At 49.2% G+C, this 22,629-nt stretch overlaps 2 long non-coding RNA genes across 2 annotated transcripts in view; one reads left to right on the top strand and one right to left on the bottom strand.

Moving 5' to 3' along the window:
- The window catches only part of LOC123356998, a 39,209-nt gene extending 24,092 nt beyond the window's left edge, over positions 1-15,117 (top strand). Inside the window, exon 5 of the long non-coding RNA XR_006575482.1 lies at positions 14,556-15,117. This is a non-coding gene — a long non-coding RNA (uncharacterized LOC123356998). The remainder of the gene's footprint in view (positions 1-14,555) is intronic.
- LOC123356999 overlaps positions 1-18,430 on the bottom strand; it is a 36,229-nt gene extending 17,799 nt beyond the window's left edge. The window contains exon 1 of the long non-coding RNA XR_006575483.1: positions 18,307-18,430. This is a non-coding gene — a long non-coding RNA (uncharacterized LOC123356999). The remainder of the gene's footprint in view (positions 1-18,306) is intronic.
- Positions 18,431-22,629: the final 4,199 nt, after the last annotated feature.

Raw genomic sequence — 22,629 nt, 5'->3', positions numbered from 1 at the left:
TACAGGGATCCCTTCCCCTGCAGCTAGGAGACATGGGTGCAGGAAGGTGGGGAGGGGAGGATTTGCAGTGCTTTCTGCAGTTGAGGGAGAAATCTGGAGGTGGATATGACCTGGCCCCGGATGCCGTGCAGGGGAAGAGTAAGTCCTGTCCTGCCCAGCCGGGACTAACAGCTGAGCCCAGTGTACGGTAGGAGCCACCAGCCAGGTCTTCCCCAGTCCTGCTCCCTGACCTACAGTGATTTACTTCTCTGCTGGCTGCCCTGGGCACCTAAAACATACTGCTGAGAAGGGTCACATGACTGCTCTTGTGGCGTCCCTTTGCTTCCCCCTTAGAAACTCATTTTTCTGCGGGGAAACAAAGAAATCTGCGGGAGACATAAATTCTGAGCATGCACAGTGGCACAGAATTCCCTCGGGAGTAACTATCTCCAAAAGTCACATGCCAACAAAGAGCAGAGACACCAACGCTCAATGCTGCAAATGCTTTTACTTTATGTGAGTGAGTTGTTCCCCTGACATCACTGGGGCTATTTGTGTACATAGATGTACTCATGCATAAATGTTCGCAGGTTAGGCTCAAATGTTAAAGGTTTCTCCCATTAGTGAGTAGTCATCACTTCCTGTCCTCCTCAGTGTATTTCTGTTTGTTTGATCGTCTGTGTCCTTCAGACAGAATAGCAAATCTGTGTACATTCAAGGGCATTTTGCTGAAGTAGAGCAAATAAAAAAATCCCTTTAAAAAAAGAGATTGGCACAAAATGTGATATCACGCTTTGTTTAGCAATATGTTGTGTTACAGGATGTAATGTTGCACCTTAAAAGTGACCTGCAAAGGAGAGAATTTAGTCTTGTGCCCTTTTTGAGATGTATAAAGACCTGCAAGCCTTCTTTTTTTCTTCAGAAAGATCTTTCTGTTCATTTTATAAGCTAGAGATTCAGGTCCGTAGAAACCTGGAAGACTCTATGGTCTTGTCCACACTTGTAAATTCTGTAATTGTATTTAGCCATATGTAGCCTGGGTGCAGCTGTCACAGTATTACTGATATTTTAAGCTGTAATGTAGGCTGGGTGCTAGGGATTTTAATACTGTGTCAGCTAGCCTAGGTCCTGATTAGAACTGGCTAACACAGTATTAGTGACTTGCGTATCCCACCTATACTGCGGCTTACAATGGTACCGGTGCCCCTGTACTTAATACACTAATAAATTGTGTTCCTGTCGATGGAGCCCATGATGGTGAGTGAGATCGTGGAATCGTGAGAGCCAAAAGAGTTAAAGTGAAGCAAGTGAGGGTCTGTCTTCACTGCAGAGTTAACTCAGGTATTGCCCAAGCCCCCTTCCGTCCAGACACAAACCCCTCTCACCTGAGTGTGGTGGTGCTTTACACCCAGGCTAGCTGGCGCAGCAGGGGCGACAGGCTAAAGCCCGGGTGCTGCTTCCACTTGAGCTGGTAACCCACATTGCAGTGAGGACACAGGCTAACCCACTCCAGTGCCAATAGTCCTCCAATGCCTTCCCACAGTTCCCCTGTGCCCAGAAGGACAGACAAGTTCTCCTATACCACAATTAATTGGGAAAGCAACGTAGCGTGGCTGGGGTTACTGTGGCACAAAGAACCATGGGCTGTGACCCCAGAAGTGCTAGCGGGACACACAGGTGAGCGCAGCACCAGTGAGGACACAGTAACGTGGTTAGGGCTTTGTAGGGTGGCTGCCCACACCAGGGCCAGGCTAACTGGCATTCCAATCATCGGAGTTAAATCTGCCGCACAGATGACCCCTCAGAGGGGATGGGGATTTTAGTCCAAATTTTTTCAATTCTTTGTTTTGTTTTTCCTTTCTTTTTGTTAACACTAAAGTCTATGACAGCCTAACAATTGGAGGAAGGAAGTCTTTTTTTGGAAGGCTTAGCACCTGCACACCTATTACTGAGGTCTGAGAGCTAACAATATACATCCCCTGAGACTCCCAACAAGCATTCCCGTAAAATCTGGGAGGAGGAGTTGGCGCCAGTTTAACTTAACTTGCATGTTGCATAGGTCACATATGATAGACACGTTTTCCCTTTCGCTGTCCCATTTTGCTACCTCCTCTGCAAGCACTGTGGCCCTGCTCCAAAGCCTGTTAAATCTTGACTCCAGTGGAGTCTTTCCATTAACTTCGGTGGGCTTTGGCATAGACTCAGCCCTTTCTTCCTTCTACACCCTGGGAGTGAAACTTGAACCCGTGGCCCATGCCCTTCATCCGCACTTCAGTCCTTAATGTGGTGTTCCAGAGCTCCATATGCTCTTCTTATTGCAATTTTTAAAATGTTCACAGTGTCCCACAGTGTGCTGGCTTCTCTACGGGACAAGGCAAAGAGCTTCCACTCTAACTCTAAACATGACACAACAAGTGGTGATACCAAACAGCAGGTAGTGTATGGCGGAAGAAGGACAGGGCTTGCAGCAATAATTTCATGTGGTTCAGAGCTTGAATTGGGCTGGATTGTGCTGAGTTGGCAACCTGACGCTGGCAGCTAGTTCTGCAGAGGCTACATTTTCACTGAAAGGGGGAGGAAAAGGAGTCTCTCTAGCCTGCCTGCATCTGCAGAAAGCCTGAAACAATAGCTCTGAGAGCTGTGAACTGCCCTGTTAATCGAAATGGGGCTAACTCAGATGCCCACTGATGAGGAATTTAATGACCTTAACTATTTCACTGCTGATCAATGTGTAAGAAAGGAGAGGGAGTGTCAAAAATGTGCATAATCTACTGTGTGTGGCATCTGTTTGGTGCCCCAAGATTGGGCCGGGACTACCTCCCTTTTCTTTCCAATCTGCGTGTGAGCCTAGGAGGGAGGAACAGAGCCTGGGGGTGAATGTGAGCACTACTAACGGAAGGCTAATCCCACAGTGCATAGGAGGACTCCCAACCAAGCCTGTTGGGAGCAGCAGGAGTCAAGTCTGCTCTGGACATGGGGATGGGATCAAATAGCTCTTGTCCTGGTTCTAGTGACTGCTGTTCCTCCCTCTGCTGGGGCTGTCTGCAGGCTCAGGCAGACATCACTGCTTTGGTTATACTCAGTTCGTGGTTTCAAGCTTTTCTTCTCAACCATGAGGACTAGAAACAAGTGGGCTTGGGGAGAGGGAGTTGAAATGATAGCTGTCATTCTGACGTGCTCACATGACTCTGGGATCCAGGACCCTAGGCATGTGCATAGTGTGCCAGTGCCTTAGTCAGCCCTCCCCCAGGGGTGTAGTCAAACCTCAGGGAGGACACATGATCAGATTTTGAATGGTTTTGAGTGGCATCTTATTTTGGTGTCTCTGATGGTGGAGATTGGGAGAGCAGCAGCACTGTTATCCCTGCCCCTCAATTTAAGCCATAATACAGTCAGGCTGTTTAGGCAGGTGCACTTCTAGAGTGTTTGATTTAAAAAAATAGTAAATACTGATGTTAATGATCTGTTGTGGACTGTCTTTTCATAGGCATTGTGGAAGAAGAGCAGGGCCTCATGCTCGTTCTCTGAATGGAGGTGAATTTCACCCGGTGGGAGGCAGCGTGGTGCAGCTGGATCTGGGCTCCACGCCTGGGTCTGCCACATGACCCGAGGCTAGTCACTTTACCTTCCCGTGCCTCTGTTTCCCCTTCCACCCTATCTCTCTTATCTATTTAGATTGTAGGTTATTTCTTTGTACAGTACCTAGCACAATGGGGCCTTGATGTCAGTTGGGTCCTCCAGACCACTGGTTCTAGACCGTGGGGGTACGCAGAGGTCTTCCAGGGGTATGTCAACTCATCTAGATATTTGCCTAGTTTTACAACAGGCCACATAAAAAGCACCAGTGAAGTCAGAACAAACTAAAATTTCATATAGACAATGACTTGTTTATACTGCTCTGTATACACTATACACTGAAATGTAAGTACAATATTTATATTCAAATTGATTGATTTATAATTATGGTAAACATGAAACAGTAAGCAGTTTTTCAGTACCAGTGTGCTGCGACACTTGTATTTTAGTCTGATTTTGTAAGCAAGCAGTTTAAGTGAGGTGAAACTTGGGGTATGCAAGACAAATCGGACTCCCGACAGGGGTACAGTACAAAAGTGTCACATCACACTATCACTGAAAAACTGCTTCATTTCTACCATATAATTCTAAAATAAATCAATTGGAATATACTGTCATTACATTTCAGTGTATATAGAGCAGTATAAACAAGTCGTATGAAATTTTTGTTTGTACTGACTTAGCTAGTGCTTTTTATGTGGCTTGTTGTAAAACTAGGCAAATATCTAAATGAGTTGATGTACAAGGTCCCCTGGGAGAATAACATGACGGGGAATGGAGTCGAGGAAAGCTGGCTGTATTTTAAAGAATCCTTATTGAGGTTGCAGGAACAAACCATCCCAATGTGTAGGAAGAAAAGTAAATATGGCAGGCGACCAGCTTGGCTTAACAGTGAAATCCTTGCTCGTCTTAAACACAAAAAAACAGCTTATAAGAAGTGGAAGATTGGACAAATAACCAGGGAGGAGTATAAAAGTATTGTTCAGGCATGCAGGAGTGAAATTAGGAAGGCCAAATCACACTTGGAGTTGCAGCTAGCCGGAGATGTTAGGAGTAACAAGAAGGGTTTTTTCAGGTATGTTAGCAACAAGAAGAAAGTCAAGGAAAGTGTGGGCCCCTTGCTGAATGAGGGAGGGAACCTAGTGACAGAGGATGTGGAGAAAGCTAGTGTACTCAATGTTTTTTTTGCCTCTGTCTTCACAGACAAGGTCAGCTCCCAGACAGCTGCACTCTGCAGCACAGTATGGGGAGGAGGTGACCAGCTCTCTGTGGAGAAAGAAGTAGTTCGGGACTATTTAGAAAAGCTGGACGAGCACAAGTCCATGGGGCCGGATGCGCTGCATCCGAGGGTGCTAAAGGAGTTGGCCGATGAGATTGCAGAGCCATTGGCCATTATCTTTGAAAAATCATGGCGATCGGGGGAGGTCCCGGATGACTGGAAAAAAGCTAATGTAGTGCCCATCTTTAAAAAAGGGAAGAAGGAAGATCCAGGGAACTACAGGCCAGTCAGTCTCACCTCAGTCCCTGGAAAAATCATGGAACAGGTCCTCAAGGAATCAATTCTGAACCACTTAAAGGAGGGGAAAGTGATCAGGAACAGTCAGCATGGATTCACCAAGGGCAAATCATGCGTGACTAACCTAATTGCCTTCTATGATGAGATAACCGGCTCTGTGGATGAGGGGAAAGCAGTGGATGTGCTATTTCTGGACTTTAGCAAAGCTTTTGATACAGTCTCCCACAGTATTCTTGCCAGCAAATTAAAGAAGTATGGGCTGGATGAATGGACGGTAAGGTGGGTAGAAAACTGGCTAGATGGTCGGGCTCAACGGGTAGTGATCAATGGTTCCATGTCTAGTTGGCAGCCGGTATCAAGTGGAGTGCCCCAAGGGTCGGTGCTGGGGCCGGTTTTGTTCAATATCTTCATTAACGATCTGGAGGATGGTGTGGACTGCACCCTTAGCAAGTTTGCAGATGACACTAAACTGGGAGGAGTGGTTGATACGCTGGAGGGTAGGGATAGGATACAGAGGGACCTAGACAAATTAGAGGATTGGGCCAAAAGAAATATGATGAGGTTCAACAAGGACAAGTGCAGAATCCTGCACTTATGACGGAAGAATCCCATGCACTGCTACAGACTAGGGACCGAATGGCTGGGCAGCAGTTCTGCAGAAAAGGACCTAGGGGTTACGGTGGACGAAAAGCTGAATATGAGTCAACAGTGTGCCCTTGTTGCCAAGAAGGCTAATGGCATTTTGGGTTGTATAAGTAGGGGCATTTCCAGCAGATCGAGGGATGTGATCATTCCCCTCTATTCAGCACTGGTGAGGCCTCATTTGGAGTACTGTGTCCAGTTTTGGGCCCCACACTACAAGAAGGATGTGGATAAATTGGAGAGAGTCCAGCGGAGGGCAACAAAAATAATTAGGGGGCTGGAGCACATGACTTATGAGGAGAGGCTGAGGGAACTGGGATTGTTTAGCCTGAAGAAGAGAAGAATGGGGGGGGATTTGATAGCTGCTTTCAACTACCTGAAAGGGGGTTCCAAAGAGGATGGATCTAGACTGTTCTCAGTGGTAGAAGATGACAGAACAAGGAGTAATGGTCTCAAGTTGCAGAGGGGGAGGTTTAGGTTGGACATTAGGAAAAACTTTTTCACTAGTAGGGTGGTGAAGAACTGGAATGGGTTACCTAGGGAGGTGGTGGAATCTCCTTCCTTAGAGGTTTTTAAGGTCAGGCTTGACAAAGCCCTGGCTGGGATGATTTAGTTGTGTCATAAATAAACAGATCAGGGTTAAGGTCTCTTTTACCTGTAAAGGGTTAACAAGCAGTACCTGATGACCACCTGACCAGAGGACCAATCAGGGACAAGATATGTTCAAATCTCTGTGGAGGGAAGCCTTTGTCTGTGTTCCTTGTTTGCTCTGTGTTCTCTCTTTGGATCTAAGAGAGGCCAGACATGTCTCCAAGTTCTCCTGGAGTAGTTCCTACTATCCAATAGTGAGTATTAATTAGAAAGGCGGATTAGTCTTATAATTTGATTTCTACATTTGCAATTGTGTGTTTGCTGGATAAATTCTTTATTCCTAATTGCTGTTACTTTGCTTTTACTGAGAAAGAAGGGGGAGGGGGAATTCTCTCCAGGTTTATAAGTTAGACTCTGTGGATTGTTCCATCTTGTTATTACAGAGACAGTTTACTTTCTTTTTATTCTTTAATAAATCTTTTCTGTTAAGGACTTGGTTAATTCCTTCTCTTGTGGAGATTCAAGGGAAGGGGAGGGGGGAAGAGTGAGTTCCTCCTGAGGTTGATTCACAGAGTTGAATCGGTGTGTATCTCTCCAGAGTGGCTAGGAGAGAGAGGTGGGGGAAGTGGGCTGCTTCCCTGTGTGTAGAGATTCAAGGAGTTTGAATCAAGGTATTTTTCCCAAGGACTAGGGAAGGGGAGGGGGAGATGAGTCCCTCTTTGTGTTGAGTCAAGGATTTGACTCGGTGTGTATCTCTCCAGAGTGGCTAGGAGAGAGGGAGGGGGGAGGAAGCAGGGGAGAATGGTTTACTTCTCCTAGGTGTAAGAATCCATGGATTTGGGGCTCTTGGGATCCCCAAGGATTTTGGAAAGGACTGTGTCCCAATACACGTACATTATTGGGTGGTGGCAGCTTTTACCAGATCTAAACTAGGATTTTAGTTTAGAGGAGTCCATGCAGGTCCCCATCTTGTGAACCCAAAAGCTCCAAGTGGGGGAGAAACCTATGACAAGTTGGGTTTGGTCCTGCTTTGAGCAGGGGGTTGGACTAGATGACCTCCTGAGATCCCTTCCAACCTTGAGATTCTATGATTCTATACCCCTGGAAGACCTCTGTGTACCCTGATGGGTATATGTACTCCTGGCTGAGAACCACTGATCTCTGCTTCCTTGTAAATGAACAAAATTCCATCAAAGAAATAACTGACTCTCACCAATTTCTCCTCCTAACTGGAGCAGCTTATAAGGCTCTGATTTTTTGGCTAACCACTTGGATCAGAAGGGATAACCATATTAATTCTACACCCAAATGAATGATATTCTTCAATTGCATAATGAGAGGAGGTTCTTAGGACCCTGCAGGTGACAACAGATGGAATCTAAAGAGTAAATTATGTCACGTGCTGCAACCCATAAACTAGTTTTTTCCACATCCACAGGCAAAACATTTCTCGTCACCTATGTTCCTTGCTTCTGTTTGTTTACTAATAAGCAAGTAATTCTACATGCTCTTCAACTGTGATGTTTGCTCAGCTTCGCTTTTCTTTTTCATCTCCTTACTGAGCTTTGCATAGCATGAGATGTTGCCACTCAGTGAAATCTATTTCAGAGCTTTAAATTTTTGTTGTTAAAGATGAGCGTAGCTATGTTATATTGAAAATAATTAAGCTCAGTACCAGTACGTACGCCTAGAGCAGGGAACTGTAGGGTAGGCTACATGTGACTGTTCTAAGACTTCTGTGATGCTGTTCAAAGTTAATTTGTATTAGGAAAATGTCATCTCATTGGAGAGATAAGGACTCAAAAACAGTTACATGCAATACAGCTGCCAATATTTGTTTCCTGGGAAATCTGTGTTTCCTTGAGTGACTCCTGAGGATCCCCCATTTTCTGGTCTCCACATTTCTAATTCTGCCCTGTGAGTAGCATTCTTCCAGCTAAGGCCTATATGGGATTCCCCCTTTTTGGAACTTGTGGGCCCAATCCTGATATCTGCTGAGTGCTTTCATTTCCTTTCAACCTGGAGTTGAGAGTGTTACACACTTGGCAAGTCTGGGCCCATACTAAATAATGACTAATCACCCTGCCTCTACAGAGAGCATAAGGGGTCTCTGGGAATGGAATTGATATAACATAACCCCTTGTAGTAAGTTACATTAGACTAGTGCGTTTAGCTCCACTTCCCATACTGGAAAGGACAATTCTATGTCTTGCACATGATGACAAATCAGAGGGCACCATTGCCAGACTTGTCAGTTTAATTTCTCAGGTCTTCAACTATTTTAATGGTAAATTGGTGGTGGAGGGATTACAACACTGGTTGTGCATGTCCCCTGGGGAAATGGCCAGCCTTCTTTATTTGCCTATGGAGTTGCAAAATCTCTGTAGAGATGGGGTAGCTAATGAACACATTCACCATATCTTCTGGTTGCTTTCCCCAGCGTACCAGTGTCACGGCAGGGTTGGAGTGAAACATTAACCAGGTAGCCTTCATCCATGCCCCCCTCTAGCCAAGCCCTTGGGAAGGCATTGAACAGCACTAGCTGGGTCAGGGGATACAGATAATTAAAGCATTCAGGATTAAAATCACTCAGTGCAGAGGCCTTAAGCACCACTTGAGCCTTTATTATGGGGCTTAAGTGATACCTAGGATAGGTTCTTCTATGGGGTGAGTTTAATTCTCGGTGAAACAATATCTAATATAATCATTTCCAATAGTGGATTATATTGAGAGCAGTGAAAAGCACATTACAGGTAAGATTCTGATAGAAGATTGGGGATTTTTATTGATTTATAGGACATACTTCACTTTTCTTTTAAAAACAAAAACATAATTGAGCAATTTGTTAAAAATAGTTGCTGTGGAAAAAAAATAACACACCAAATAATTACTCCAGATCTGTAGCAAAATTTTTAACATCAAATTTTCATTCTTTATCAAACTGGTGAGCTTTGACTGGCTTGAAACTAAATGAAATGTTTAATATTTAGCTTGCCATGGATTTCTGATCACTGCAGTATTGAGAGTGAAAAGGCTGATTACATAGAAAAAGACAGACATGCTATCACATTCTGGGGTGCAATCCAGAACAATGAGGGATCGTCACTACCTGCCCTGGGGTACCTCGCAATGCTTTGTTGTTATAGATCCTCACCTGGGGTGCTCACAAATAGCCTAACAGCATGAACATCACATCCTGAGTCTTTGTATAGTTACAGACCTGGTCCAGCAACTCTGACCCCTGCAGCCTGTCAGCAACACACCAGCCACGCTCTGGCTTCCAGCAGCCTTGGTTACTACCTGCAGGGTGACCCCAACATACTCCAAGTCCCAGATTTTTCCCCACAAACACATTTTGCACTGTCCAGCCCCCTCCTGGACAGTTTAGATATAAAAGGTCCATTGTCCCCTGTAAGGGATCAATATCCAACAGTTTGCTACTACAATTGGAGTTACCAAACAATTCAAGTTAAACGTGATGTTGGATTAGTTTTGATTAAAAAAAAAAAAACAAACATTCAACCACAAACATAGATTTTAAGTGAGTACAAGTAATAGGCATTAAAGTCAGAAATGGTTACAAGAGGAAAAAGAAAATGCTTTCTAGTAACTAAAATTTAACAAACTAGACTTGGTTCTAGGTAAAATCCTTACAATGTGTTTGTGATGTTACACCCCAGTCTTTATGGAAATATGCTTATGATATGGCATAACTCAGGGGTCTCAAACTCAAATGACCCCGAGGGCCGCATGAGGACTAGTGCATTGGCCCGAGGGCCGCATCACTGACACGCCCCCTTGCTGCCCCTGGCCCCACCCCCAATCCACCCCTTCCATGAGGCCCCGCCCCTGCCCTGTCTCTTCTCCACCTCCTCCCCTAAGCGCGCGGCTCCCCGCTCCTCCCCCCTCCCTCCTGGAAAGTGCTAAGCGCCACCAACAGCTGTTTGGTGGCTTGGCGGCGGGGCACTTAGGCGGCGGGTCCCGGAACAGAAGGGGCCCCCCACCGCCGAAGACCGGGCTGCGCTTCGGCGGCGGCGGCGGGTCCCTCTTTTCCCCACCCCGGCCGGTCCCGCTTCCCTCCCCCACCCCCCGGCCCGGCCCCGGCGGGTCTCGCTTCCCTTCCCCACCCCCGGCCCGGCGAGTCTCGCTTCCCTTCCCCACCCCCGGCCCGGCCCGGCGGGTCTCGCTGCCCGCCCCCCCCCCCGGCCCGGCCCCCGCGAGTCTCACTTCCCTTCCCCCCCCCCCGGCCCGGCCCGGCCCCGGCGGGTCTCGCTTCCCGCCCCCCCCCCCCCCCGGCCCCGGCGGGTCTCGCTTCCCTTCCCCACCCCCGGCCCGGCCCAGCGGGTCTCGCTTCCCTTCCCCCCCCCCCCGGCCCGGCCCGGCGGGTCTCGCTTCCCGTCCCCCCCCCCCCGGCCCGGCCCGGCGGGTCCCGCTTCCCTCCCCCCCCCCCCGGCCCGGCCCGGCGGGTCTTGCTTCCCTTCCCCCCCCCCCACGGCCCGGCCCCGGCCCCGGCGGGTCCCGCCTCCCACCCAGGCCCCGGCCCGGCCCCGGCGGCTCCCGCTTCCCCCCCCCCCTTACCCGAGCGCGTCTCTGGCGAGGGCTGAGCTTCGTCCCGCTCAGAGCCGCGTGGTGAGGGGGCGGGGCTGGGAGCTCCACACCGAGCGCAGCGCTCAGCCCAGAGCTCCCAGCCCCGCCCCCTCCCCACGCGGCTCGGATCGGGGCGGGGCTCAGGCGCTCGGACGGAGACTCGGCGCTCTATGCGCTGAGGCTCCAGAGAGGGGCGGAGGCGGGAGCCTCCGCTTTTCTCTTGGGGGCCCCTGCGGAGCCCGGGGCAAATTGCCCCCTTTGCCCCCCCCTCTGGGCGGCCCTGGGGAGCTCCGTGGGCCGCAGGGAAGAGCTCCGCGGGCCGCATGCGGCCCGCGGGCCACATGTTTGAGACCCCTGGCATAACTGATATATTTTATGCAAGGTGGGTCTTGTAAGGTATCATTGGAAAGGTTACAATTTACTGAATGTGATTATCCAATTTGCGTGCATGTATCATTTCTGTATCTGAAGCTGGGAATATTGACTTTGTAACAGTTACAACTGGGTGTATATTTGGGGGAACGCCCTCCAGACAGTAAGCAATCAGCCTGGATGAACCATTTAAGAAGGATAATAGAACTTTGGAGATACTAATCTCCCACCATCCGGAGGAGTTTCCTGGGATGTTGCTTTGACACTGCAGGGTCATCTGATGATGTCACTTGGTACAGAGTCCCACCTTGGTCACTGCTGGTACTTTTCCACTGGAAACAAAGGCTTCCTGCCTTATGTAAATTATATTTAAGGCTGGGAAGGAAGGCATTCCTGGCTCTCCATTTTGCCTGACTCTCCAAGAAGAGGGACTGCTAAAAACACCTGAAGGGAAGGTAAAGGGGGGAGTCCAGACTGAGATAGAGGTCCAGTCTGTAAAGAGAAATAACCTTTAGGGTCAGAAATTGCACTCAAGAAACAGGTTACAAAATGTATTAAGCTTAGCTCATGTATTTTGTTTTATTTGCTCAGTAATCTGCTTTGTTCTGTTTGCTATCCCTTATAATCACTTCAAATCTGCCTGTTATAGTTAATAAACTTGTTTCTGTTTATTATTAAACCCCATTTATGCAATTTCTAACTGGTGGTGAGCAAGAAGCTGTGCAGATCTCTCTTCACATTGAGGGAAAGGGCAAATTCTTATGAGCTTGCACTGTATAAATCCCTGTACAACACAAGACAATATACCTTTGGGTCTGCACTCCCAGGGAGGTGGGCACCTGAGTGCTGGGGCAAGTCCCTTAAGTTGAGTCTTCCCAGAGCTGATCTGAGTGTCTGTGTCTTTCTGCAGCTGGGTGTGGCCCTGCCTGAGTGCATGCTAGAGGAGGCTTAAGAGCCTGGCTCAGCAAGACAGGGTAAAAGGGGGCCCAGGCTGGCGGAACAGGCAGGCTCAGTGGTATCCCAGTACATCAGGTGGCACCTTAAAGGGGAGCAACTCGTCACAGTGTTCCCAACAACACTGCTAACCAAATTTTCATGTCAGGATCTCTCCCAAAGTCAAAAGGCGGGTTTCTTTGTCATCTTAAATGAAAGGGAGAGAAAGAAAGAAAGAATACGTGGGGTGTTTTTTGCTCCTCAATTTTATAGTCCAGTCCTATGCATTTCCTAAGGGTTACTCCTGCATAAAGTTCCTTCCCACTGTGAGGACGGATACAGACTCTCGAGGTGAAAGAGGTTCCATGTTGTTAAAATACAGATCAATCTGTTCCTGCCCCCCCCCACCCACTCCCTCCTTCCCCGTTGCCAAAGAATGGCCACTTCACTGGTGAGTGCTCATCAACTTTGATGACAGCTGCCTTGAGGCATCAGCTCGTCCTTTGTCTCTGAGAAACAGGATTACCCCTCCCTAGACTTGTCTGGTCAAATATTTCAGTCATGATTTCAGCTCATATTCATAACTTTGCACACAATGTCATTACACACATTTCACCATGTTACTGACCAGCGAGTCATTAGTTTGCAAAGGATACCTCAAGGCATATTTTGTACAAAGATTACTACAATAGTGTATAGGGTGTGACTATAGGGTGCATTTGGTCACATATTGCTTAGATCAGGTTGCTGGAAACTATTGATAAATGACCCTGTTAGTACCATTTTGTTAAATGGTGCATAGTACCAGTTGTCTTCATCTCAGAAGTGGGAAAATGATGTCTTTATGCAGCCATGCACTGAAAAAAGCCAAATCTAACCAAACAGTTACATTACCTTACAAAGTCTTGGTTTAAATTTAAACTAACTTTGTAAGGAAATACAACATAACTCCGGTAGTAAATAAACCATCATGCACCAGAAACTTTGTGGTTTTACACTTCCATAACCTAGACACACATATTAAAAGTAGAGCTTGCCCTGAACTTCCAGATGGTCTGCAGCCTTCTCATTTCTACTGGAAAGACAAATCTTTGGTAATTAGATAAATGGCCAAAGCAGATTGATAGGGCAGGACTATCCTTTTATTACCTATTTGAGGAGGCAAATTAACGGAGTGAGCCCCTTTGGAAACTGTTTTGTAGGAAGGAAAATCCCCTAAGCTTTGACCCTACCAATTTTTGGAGGGCTTGTGAAAGGGTGAATCTGTGCTATGACTCAGAAATACGTGATATTGAAAGCGCAGGAACAATTTAAAGCAACTTCCCCAGAGGAATGGACTGGAGGTGTGATCAACAGCTGCCCTCCAAATCCTCCTCTTCCTTCCATTGCCCTTCCTCCATAGTCTTCATGTGGTGGTGTGGGCTGTGAAGGGGCTTGCTGTACACTGGTTCTCAGCACGAGGCTGCAGAAAACAGTCGTCCTGTCTGGCAGATGTTGGCAAGGTGATGTCTCTCCAGATAGAGTAACAAAAATAAATAAATAAAAGAAATTGGCGTGGGTGGCACAGGGCGTATATGTTGCCAGGTGGCCTCCATATTCAGGGAAATATAGTGGAAAGATGGCTCTTGGTGGGGCCTGGTGATGGGTTTTAACTGTTGCCATACTTTAAAAAGAAAAAATAGCAGAAGCCTCTTCCTACTCAATATTTTGTACCATGTGGCATGTAAAGATGGCATTGTTACAATGCAGTATGCAATGAATAAGATTTTAGTAAGTTTAGATAAAGAGCCAAAGTAAATGTCCTCATTAAAATACAACACAATGCATGTCTCCTTCCAGGTAGTAAATCTCATTGTTGGCTACCAAGACTTCCTTTTTTTTCAGTAAAATGTCACTTTTTCACATTATTTTCTTTACTATCCCTGAAAACTTTATGTTTTTGAACTGCATAACATTGCCAATGTGTGCATTTGCTTTAACATACACAACTACTGTAAGGATTTTCATTGTAAGGGAAAAAGTAATCTCTAACCACTTGGTATCTTTTAATGTATAAGGATTAAGGTAAAGATGTTTGTCATTGATATGTTACCAACACCATATGCTGTATATTGCAGAATACAGTCACATATTATAACTAATTAAAGTGTACTGATTTATTAAACTCTCTATATAAAATGGGAATGTCAACTTAATCCGTAGCACCAAGAAATAGTAAAGTGCAGTTTTGGAGAATTTTACTCCTTCCAGAACTAAAACTGTTTTTGGAAGCAAATCAATGGAATTTAAAAGTCTTGTTTTAGCCTGGCCAAACATTTCAGTTTTGTTCTTAAACAAAATTAACTGTTTGTCTTTCCAGACACTTTTCCTGATTGATTTTGACAGCAGAACTGGGCATCACTATGCTAATTAAACATCTGGGATTATTAAGTGAAAATTAATCTTCATGGCAGGAGCCTGCATTGGTTGAATGTAACCCCCATGAGAATTTGAAGTCCTACTGCACTCTCTGCAGATGAGAGCCCTTTCTCTGAAGGTAACTAATTGACCTGACAGTCAGGCAAGAGGGGTTGAAACTACTAACCGATTAAGCACCCACTTCTTCACCCTTAGAGGGAAAGAAAATTAAAAAGGGTGAGTTTTTAAGATTACTCTAGTACTGAAAACACATGCACCCCTGCCTTGCACTATGAAATCACAGCAAGGTGCACATTTTTCTATAGGCACCACCACCCACGCCCCCATTAAAGCAACCTTATAGTTAATTTTCTGTAACAATGATGTGGGGGTAAATACACTTCTTCCAACGGTTTACTCCCTGTGCCAGGTGCATGAGCAGCACAAGGCTCCTAGGGCCGCGGGGGGCAGGATCTCAGAGCCATGCACACCCCCCGATGCAGGACTCTCGGTTTCTAGGCGCACCCACCAGTGGGGCAGGTGCTGTTAATAAGTTGGTGGCAGCGCAGCAGAAGCCAAGCCAGCCCCTGCCCTGACCACAGGCAGCTCTCTCCCCTGCAACAGCCGCTGGGTACTTGTAAATCACTGCTTCCTTCCCCTCCCCCACCGCCTCCGGCCCCTGCTCGGTCCAGCGGCTGCTCGCCCAGCCCTGCCCGGCTGGCTGCCCCTCTAGCGCTCGCGCGTGCTGGACGGAGAGCCAGCCCCGGAGCGGAGCAACCAGCCCTGTGCAATCGCCCAGCCGCCCAATCGATCGCAGCAGCAGCCGCCCGCCTGCCCTGCCCAGCATGCCCGCTGCAGGGGGGTGCAGCGAACCCGCGGAAAGCATGCCGCTTTCATGCACGCCACGCCTCTCCGCGCAGGGATTGCAAACGCGGTTCCCTTCAGCTGCGCTTCAAAGCCAGCCTGCTACCGCGCTGCCCCAGAGCTGCTGCCGGGGGCTGGGGGGAGGGACGCCGGTATTTGCTGCGTGTGAGAACGGGCTGAGCACCCAACGCTGCCGGCGGAATGCCCAGCAGCCAGGGCTCCCTGGGTGGCGTTTCCCTCCCCCGCGCGGCTGGGAACAAAGGGGGGAAAGGGAAGGAGGGTGAGGATGATTCCGGGCTCAGCGTGTTGGGTCTGCTCAGGGCTTTCCAATGCCATTGATCTCTGCACATTTCTCCTCTCTCTCTCCCCGGGCCGCGCGCGTGCAACTTCTCCCCGGGGCCCGCGTGCCAGCGCGCACCTGGGCGTGCAAAAGGCCCATGCATGGACAGGCTCTGAGAACAGGTAGCCCTCGGCTGTCCCCACCCCCTTCGCACCACTAAGAACAGACTGGACCGTTGCATGGCGGGGCTGGGTTTATTGCATCCACACACGTGCACGACAGTAGCCGGTGTCTGTCTACACGCATGGAGAGCCACGCGTGTACAGACACGCAGCGGCCAGCACACTTCACTTTGCTTTGCCCTGGAGCTATTTAAAAGGGTGAGGGGGAAGAAACATGACAAGCAGCTGCCCCCCGCCATCCTCCCCCCTCCCCCGGCCCGCGCTGTGTTAGTACCAGTGCGCCCCGCGCCCCCCGGGCCGGGCAGCGCTGTGTTAGTACCAGTGCCCCCAACCCCCCCCCCGGCCCGGGCAGCGCTGTGTTAGTCCCAGTGCCCCCAACCACCCCCCCCGGCCCGGGCAGCGCTGTGTTAGTCCCAGTGCCCCCAACCACCCCCCCCCGCCCGGGCAGCGCTGTGTTTGTCCCAGTGCCCCCAACCACCCCCCCCGCCCGGGCAGCGCTGTGTTAGTCCCAGTGCCCCCAACCACCCCCCCCCGGCCCGGGCCGCGCTGTGTTAGTCCCAGTGCCCCCAACCACCCCCCCGGCCCGGGCAGTGCCGTGTTAGGACCAGTGCCCCCCACCACCCCCCCCGGCCCGGGCAGCGCTGTGTTAGTCCCAGTGCCCCCCCGGCCCGGGCAATGGTGTGTTAGTCCCAGTGCCCCCCCCCGGCCCGGGGCAGCGCGGTGTTAGTCCCGGTGCCCCCCCCCCGCGGGCACCGCTGTGTTAGTCCCAGTGCCCCCCCCCCCCCCGGGGCAGCGCTGTGTTAGTCCCAGTGCCCCCCCGGCCCGGGCACTGGTGTGTTAGTCCCAGTGCCCCCCCCCGGCCCGGGGCAGCGCTGTGTTAGTCCCAGTGCCCCCGCCCCCCCCCGGCCCGGGCAGCGCTGTGTTAGTCCCAGTGCCCCCCCCGGCCCGGGGAGCGCTGTGTTAGTCTCAGTGCCCCCCCGGCCCCGGCCCGCGCGGGGTTAGTCCCAGGGCCCCCCCCCCCGGCCCGGGCAGCGCTGTGTTAGTCCCAGTGCCCCCCCCGGCCCGGGCAGCGCTGTGTTAGTCTCAGTGCCCCCCCGGCCCCGGCCCGCGCTGTGTTAGTCCCAGTGCCCCCCGCTATCCCCCCGGCCCGGGCAGCGCTGTGTTAGTCTCAGTGCCCCCCCGGCCCCAGGCAGCGCTGTGTTAGTCCCAGTGCCCCCCGCTATCCCCCCGGCCCGGCCGGCGCTGGGGAGCTGTGTGAAGCCGGCGCTGGGAAGCCCCAGCCAGGCGATTTAAAGGCGCCCGCCGCTCCCCACAGCAGCAATGGGGCGGGCAGAGCGGGGCTGGATCCCAGGCTGCTAGCGCGGGGCGGGGGGAGAAAAGTTTGTGGGTTGGCCGGGGCCGGCCGGCCGGCGGGGAGCCCCGGGCAGGGCCCCGGTGTGTGGCGGGGAAGCTCTGCCCCCTGGCTGGCGGGCTCCGAGCGGACGGGCTGGGCACGGAAGTGGGAAGGCGCAGGGCGGGCGGGCGAGCTCCGCGCTGTAATTGCTGCCGGGCGGCGAGGCCGCGCAGCGACAGGGCAGCGCCGGGGGACGGAGCCAGCCGAGACTTTCTTGCCCAGGGCGGCTGAGGCGGCCGCAAGTTCCCCCCGCGCCCGGGCGCGGCGCCCCCCAGCAGGCCGGAGGCGGGCCGAGGGGCGCGCACACAAAGGCGGCTGGGAGCCGCGGGCGGGCGAGCGGAGCCGGGCGGCCGGGCCGGGAGAGGCGCTGCCGCCCCCCGCCCCTCGGATGCCCTTCGCTTTCGTTTCCCCGGTGCGGCGCGGCGGCTCGCAGGGAGGGGGCACCGCGGGCTGGCAGCCGCCTTTGTTTTCTCTCTGGCGCGGCTGAGCCCCCGGAGCCGGGCGGCCCCTCCCCGCCGCGCGGCCCCGCTCCAGCCCTTTCCCCGCCCCCCAGCAAAGTAAGTTTCCCCGGCGGGCTCCCCCCCGCGCCCCGGCCTCGCCTGCCGCTGGGGAGACCCCGGCCCCGCCGGCCGGGCGAGCCGATGCCGATCGCCGCCAGCTCGCAGCCCCGCGCGGCGCAGCCCGACGCCCGCCCCTTCCCCCCGGCCCGGCTGCGGGAGCGGGACCCCGCCAAGCAGGGGGCCGGCGCCGAGGAGCCGCGGGCCGCCGGGCGCCTGGATCCCCCCGGCCAGGCCGGCGAGGCGGCCCCGGCAGCCGGGCTGAGCGGCAGAGCGGCGGCTCCTCCCGCTGCCGCCGCCTTCCTCCCCTCGCCGCCGCCGCTGCCGCCCGCCTTCCCCTCCCCGCCGCCGGCCCCCGCCGCCGCCTCCCCGCCGGCCCCCTTCCTGCTGCTGGAGCCGCCCCGCACCCGCTCCCGGTCCCGCTCCGGCTTCCTCACCCTCGCCATGAGCGGGGCCGCCGCGCACTTCCAGCCGCCGCCGCCGCCGCCCCTCCACGGGCCGAGCCTCCCGGAGCAGGGAGCCCGCAGCCAGGGCAGAGGCAGCCCCGCCGGCCACGGGCACCCCCGGGTCGCCCCCGCGCCAGGTAACGGGGCCGGGGAGTGGGGGGGCGCGCTGAGGGGAGTGGGGAGGTGGGGTGGGGTGTAGGGAGAGGGGGGTGGTTGGGATGCCGGAGGAGTGGGGGAAGCGGGGGGCAGTGGGGGATGTGAGGGGATGGATGAGTGGGTGCTGGGTGGGGTGCAGGGGACATTGCCTGGGACATGCGGTGCTGGGGGGCCTGGCTCTGGGGGTACTAGGAGTGCTCGAGGGACAGGCTGCTGGGACTTGAGGTGATGGTGGGGGGGGATTGTTAGGGGGACTGAAGAGTTGGGTGGTGCGGGGGCTGCCATAAGAGATCATAGGAGTAACAGCCTACTTTGTTTTCCCGAAGTTGACACAATCTGTAACAGTTCTGCAGAGTTGTTCAGCCTTAGCTTTTCCAAGCAATCTCCCTGTATCAATCCCCACAGGGAAGATGACATGTGTCTGTCTGTACAGCGTGGTGGTGGGTGTATATAATATCAGACATTAAACATGCTTTCTGCTTACTTGTGGGAAGTTTGGTGCAGAGAAATGGAGACACTTCTGTGTGTGGAGGCATTTTTCGACCCCGTACTCATCATAAATTGGGGCGGGGGTTCTGTTTTTGTCTGTCTCATTTCTGCTGGGGAAACCTTGATCTGATGACGACTTCAGCTCTGAGCTCACAGTCATTTTCATGGACACTCACAGTGTTGTCACACAGACTGAAGCTGTGCGGTGATAAGTCCCGGGGATGACATGGGAGCAGCACATACAGGGAGAAGAGAAGCTCAGGTCCCTAGGAAAATGACTTTAAAGGAAGTAACTTGAAAAAATACAACAAAGTAAATAAACTGGTTGTGATTTTATTCAAGTTTTGCCTCATGGTAACTTTCAGTACAACTGAAACTTTTATGATAATCAAAGTGAGAAATAGACTGGCCTAGATCATTGTGGATCTATCGAATCTACAAGACTGCATGGAGGAGATATTTCCTTTCTTTCTGTTCATATTTACTCCCAATATTTGGGCAGACAGTTCAATCATTCCAGCATCACAAAGGATGGTGTTTAATTCTCTTGCTGCATATAGTCTATTGGGGTAATCTCTGCCATGTAGATTATATTCTAAAAGTTAGTATATAAGCATTTAAAATTATTCCACCATTTGAGATGTTTCAGGGTTTTTTTTTCTTAGTGTCAGATGCAGAATTATAAATTATACTATTGTAGTGGAGAGACTGTAGCTGAAGTTGAAATAGCACATCTGTTATTAATATAATAATATATTATCTTCATTTTTCCTAGCCTATAGCTATAGTAGGTCTGAATTTACTTCACATTACTTTCTCTTTACATTGGCTTCAGCTGTGGCTATGCCCTCATACAATATTTTGTTAAATATAGACTTTGAATCCTTGAACAGAACAACAGAACTTTGATAATACTCATAGGGTATCCACTGCATATGGTAGCCATGTGAGATGTGTGATTGTTCGTGGCTAGCACGGACTACTGTGGGAAAGAAACAACTAGGTAATAAAACTGACTCTTAGTATTAATAACATATAGTTTTTAGCAACCATACATATAAACTACTCCTATTTAATCTTAATGAGCATTTGTGATTGCTTTAATTTTTGCTGTCCAACAGCTTTTTGTCTTGGCATCAGAAATCCGTTTTCATAGGAATAGCATTCTGATTTTTATTCAATATTTAATTTGGGAAGAAAATGACAATCAGTTAGCAGTGATGCTTAGTTTTGAAAATATATGGGAGAGGAACTACTATGTCTATGTGTAAATCCAAAACGGAGGCTAACTCTTTAGGCTATCTTTCCTTCTTTCCAATAAATATGCCAATTAAAAATAAGTGAGTTCTTAAATTCTTGTATATCTTGGTAATGTGGGGATTATTGGAAAATATCCTTATTCTTTTGGAAACATCATCTGCCTTCTTAATTACCACTTTATATTGGGCATTTGACACCTGACACTTTTTTTTTAAAACTATTATTATTTAAAGAGTCATGTCTGTTTCCTCTTAAAAGTGGCTACACAGTATTACCCCAATGAGGAACAGTTTTTGGCTGCTCACTGCAATTTTATTTTCGTGCTAAAATATTAAGGCCTCAAATCTGCAAACACTTAAATGTGTGTACTTAACATTAAAGCACATGAGTGGTCTCATTGACTTCAGTGGGACCCCTCCCTGTTTAAAGTTAAACGTGTGTAAGTGTTTACAGGATTGGGGCCTATGATGAGTCCTCTTCTCAGAGTTGTGTATGGCAATAGGAATTTTACTGTATGTTTATGAAGTTACTAGCTGTGAAGTAGTGCAGGAAAACAGCAAAGAATGAAAACATTTTGGGGGATTGGTGGGTGGGGTAAAAGCTGTTTGTCCTCTCTTGGAACATACAATTTTTATTTATGCTGATATTTTGGGGTTGGGTGTTTTATTTTGGAGGGGGGGGAATGATTTACAGAACTGGTAGAAGTTTCTCTTTAAAATGAGAGCTATATAAGTATTTTATAAATAGCTGGATTTATTTATGCTTACTGGAATTTGTACTAAAGAGACATCAACTTAAAATCATACTTCTATTTGATTGTTTTACCTATTATTATTTCTAAAGGTAACTCTGAAGATTACGTAAAAATACTTGTTTGTGTTTTACTTTGTATATAGTCAGTTTTCCCTGTTGCTCTATGAAAGGCCCATACAAGCAGAGAGATGATATTTAATAGGAAAAACATATTCGTAAAAGTGCAAAAATTGGCAAGTCTTGGGAGCAGCTGTTTTACTTGAAACTATTTCTATTTCTTTTTTTAATTGATTATACTTTAAGTAGATTTGTTGACTTAAACCCAAAATTTTCCTTTCTTAAAGCTGCTCCTAACTTCCTGATACTTTCAACAACCTGTACAGTAATGCCGGCCATGAAAAACTTGAAATTGTAGATGTATATTTCCTGTGATTTGAAACGTGTCACAATTACAGAGAAGAAACTCCGTCCTTATAGTTGAAGTGTTTAATTCATCGTAGTCCTTGTAACATGTAACTACATAGCACTGTGCCAGCACTGAATTAGACTGAATGCATTTTCTTTAGCTTTCTCTGAGAAGGGGAGGGGCTGGCTTTATTTATTAGCCCAAACTCACAAACTCACAAAAGCTCTAACTTTTGCTTAGAAACTCACTTAAACTACAGTTGCAGAGTTGTTACAGTGAGGAAAGCTTGTAGGGCCCGTGTATAAAAATAGTACTTAGAACTGTGTTAAGGCCAGATTCTTCAAAAGAGATTAGTTCCTATTTAGGGAGCTGCCTAATTGAAGCTTTTTTTTTTTTTTTAAATTGGGCTGTTTATGTTTACTGATCAAGACTTTGGTGGAAAACAGATTAGTCTTACAAAAAATACACTTTAAGCCCCCAATTCTGCAAACAGTTATGCACCTGCTTAACTTTGCTACCATGTGCTGAAGCATTTGCAGAATCAGTGCCAAAATTGTTTTTTGTTTTACAGTTGATAAAGATTTTCTGTTAGTCACACTATTGAAAGTAAAGAGCAGACTAATTGAAAACTATTAATCGAGTCTCTGTTTTCAAAACATTGAAATAACAATATTATGAACTTTATTTATCTTTCAGTATTAAGGAAACTTAGTACGTTTTACAGACAAAGTCAGAATCTGTCACGTCCCCATCCCCCCAGTGTTTAGTGAAGTATGGTTTTTTGTTTCTCATTTGTTTTCCCATTAAATATACATGTGAACAGATGCAAAGGGCTTTATTCAAGATTGTCAAATTAATAAACGGGTAGTGGAATAGAAAATGTAGAGCTGAACTGCTGACTCTTGTTTTCATCCAGGAAATTGATCCTGATCTTAAGAGGCACTTTCAGGCAGAACTAGAGGAAAGTGCGTTACCTCTGTCACTGTAGGCATATCTTGTAAGTGAAAAAGATGAGAACAGTTGGAGACATGCTTGTCAGTTGGTAAGAGAGGTGTGGTTTTAATGGAAAATTTCAGTCCTTTTCACCTTCAGTTTTTTGTAAGCTCTGATCTGTACAATTATTTTTGTTGTGATATTTGGGGAGGAAGGAACCTTAAAAACAATAACTTATTAGAATAACGTACTTTCAGTGAGTGTAGACTAAGCATTTTAAAGGTGGCTTTTCTCTGAAATGTTTCTACTTAGGAAAG

The sequence above is a fragment of the Mauremys mutica genome, unplaced genomic scaffold (assembly GCF_020497125.1).
Source record: "Mauremys mutica isolate MM-2020 ecotype Southern unplaced genomic scaffold, ASM2049712v1 000178F_np12_subseq_1:153766_obj, whole genome shotgun sequence".
Lineage (NCBI taxonomy): Eukaryota > Metazoa > Chordata > Testudines > Geoemydidae > Mauremys > Mauremys mutica.
Note: the sequence above shows the minus strand (reverse complement) of the source record. Positions and strands in the feature narration are given on the sequence as shown.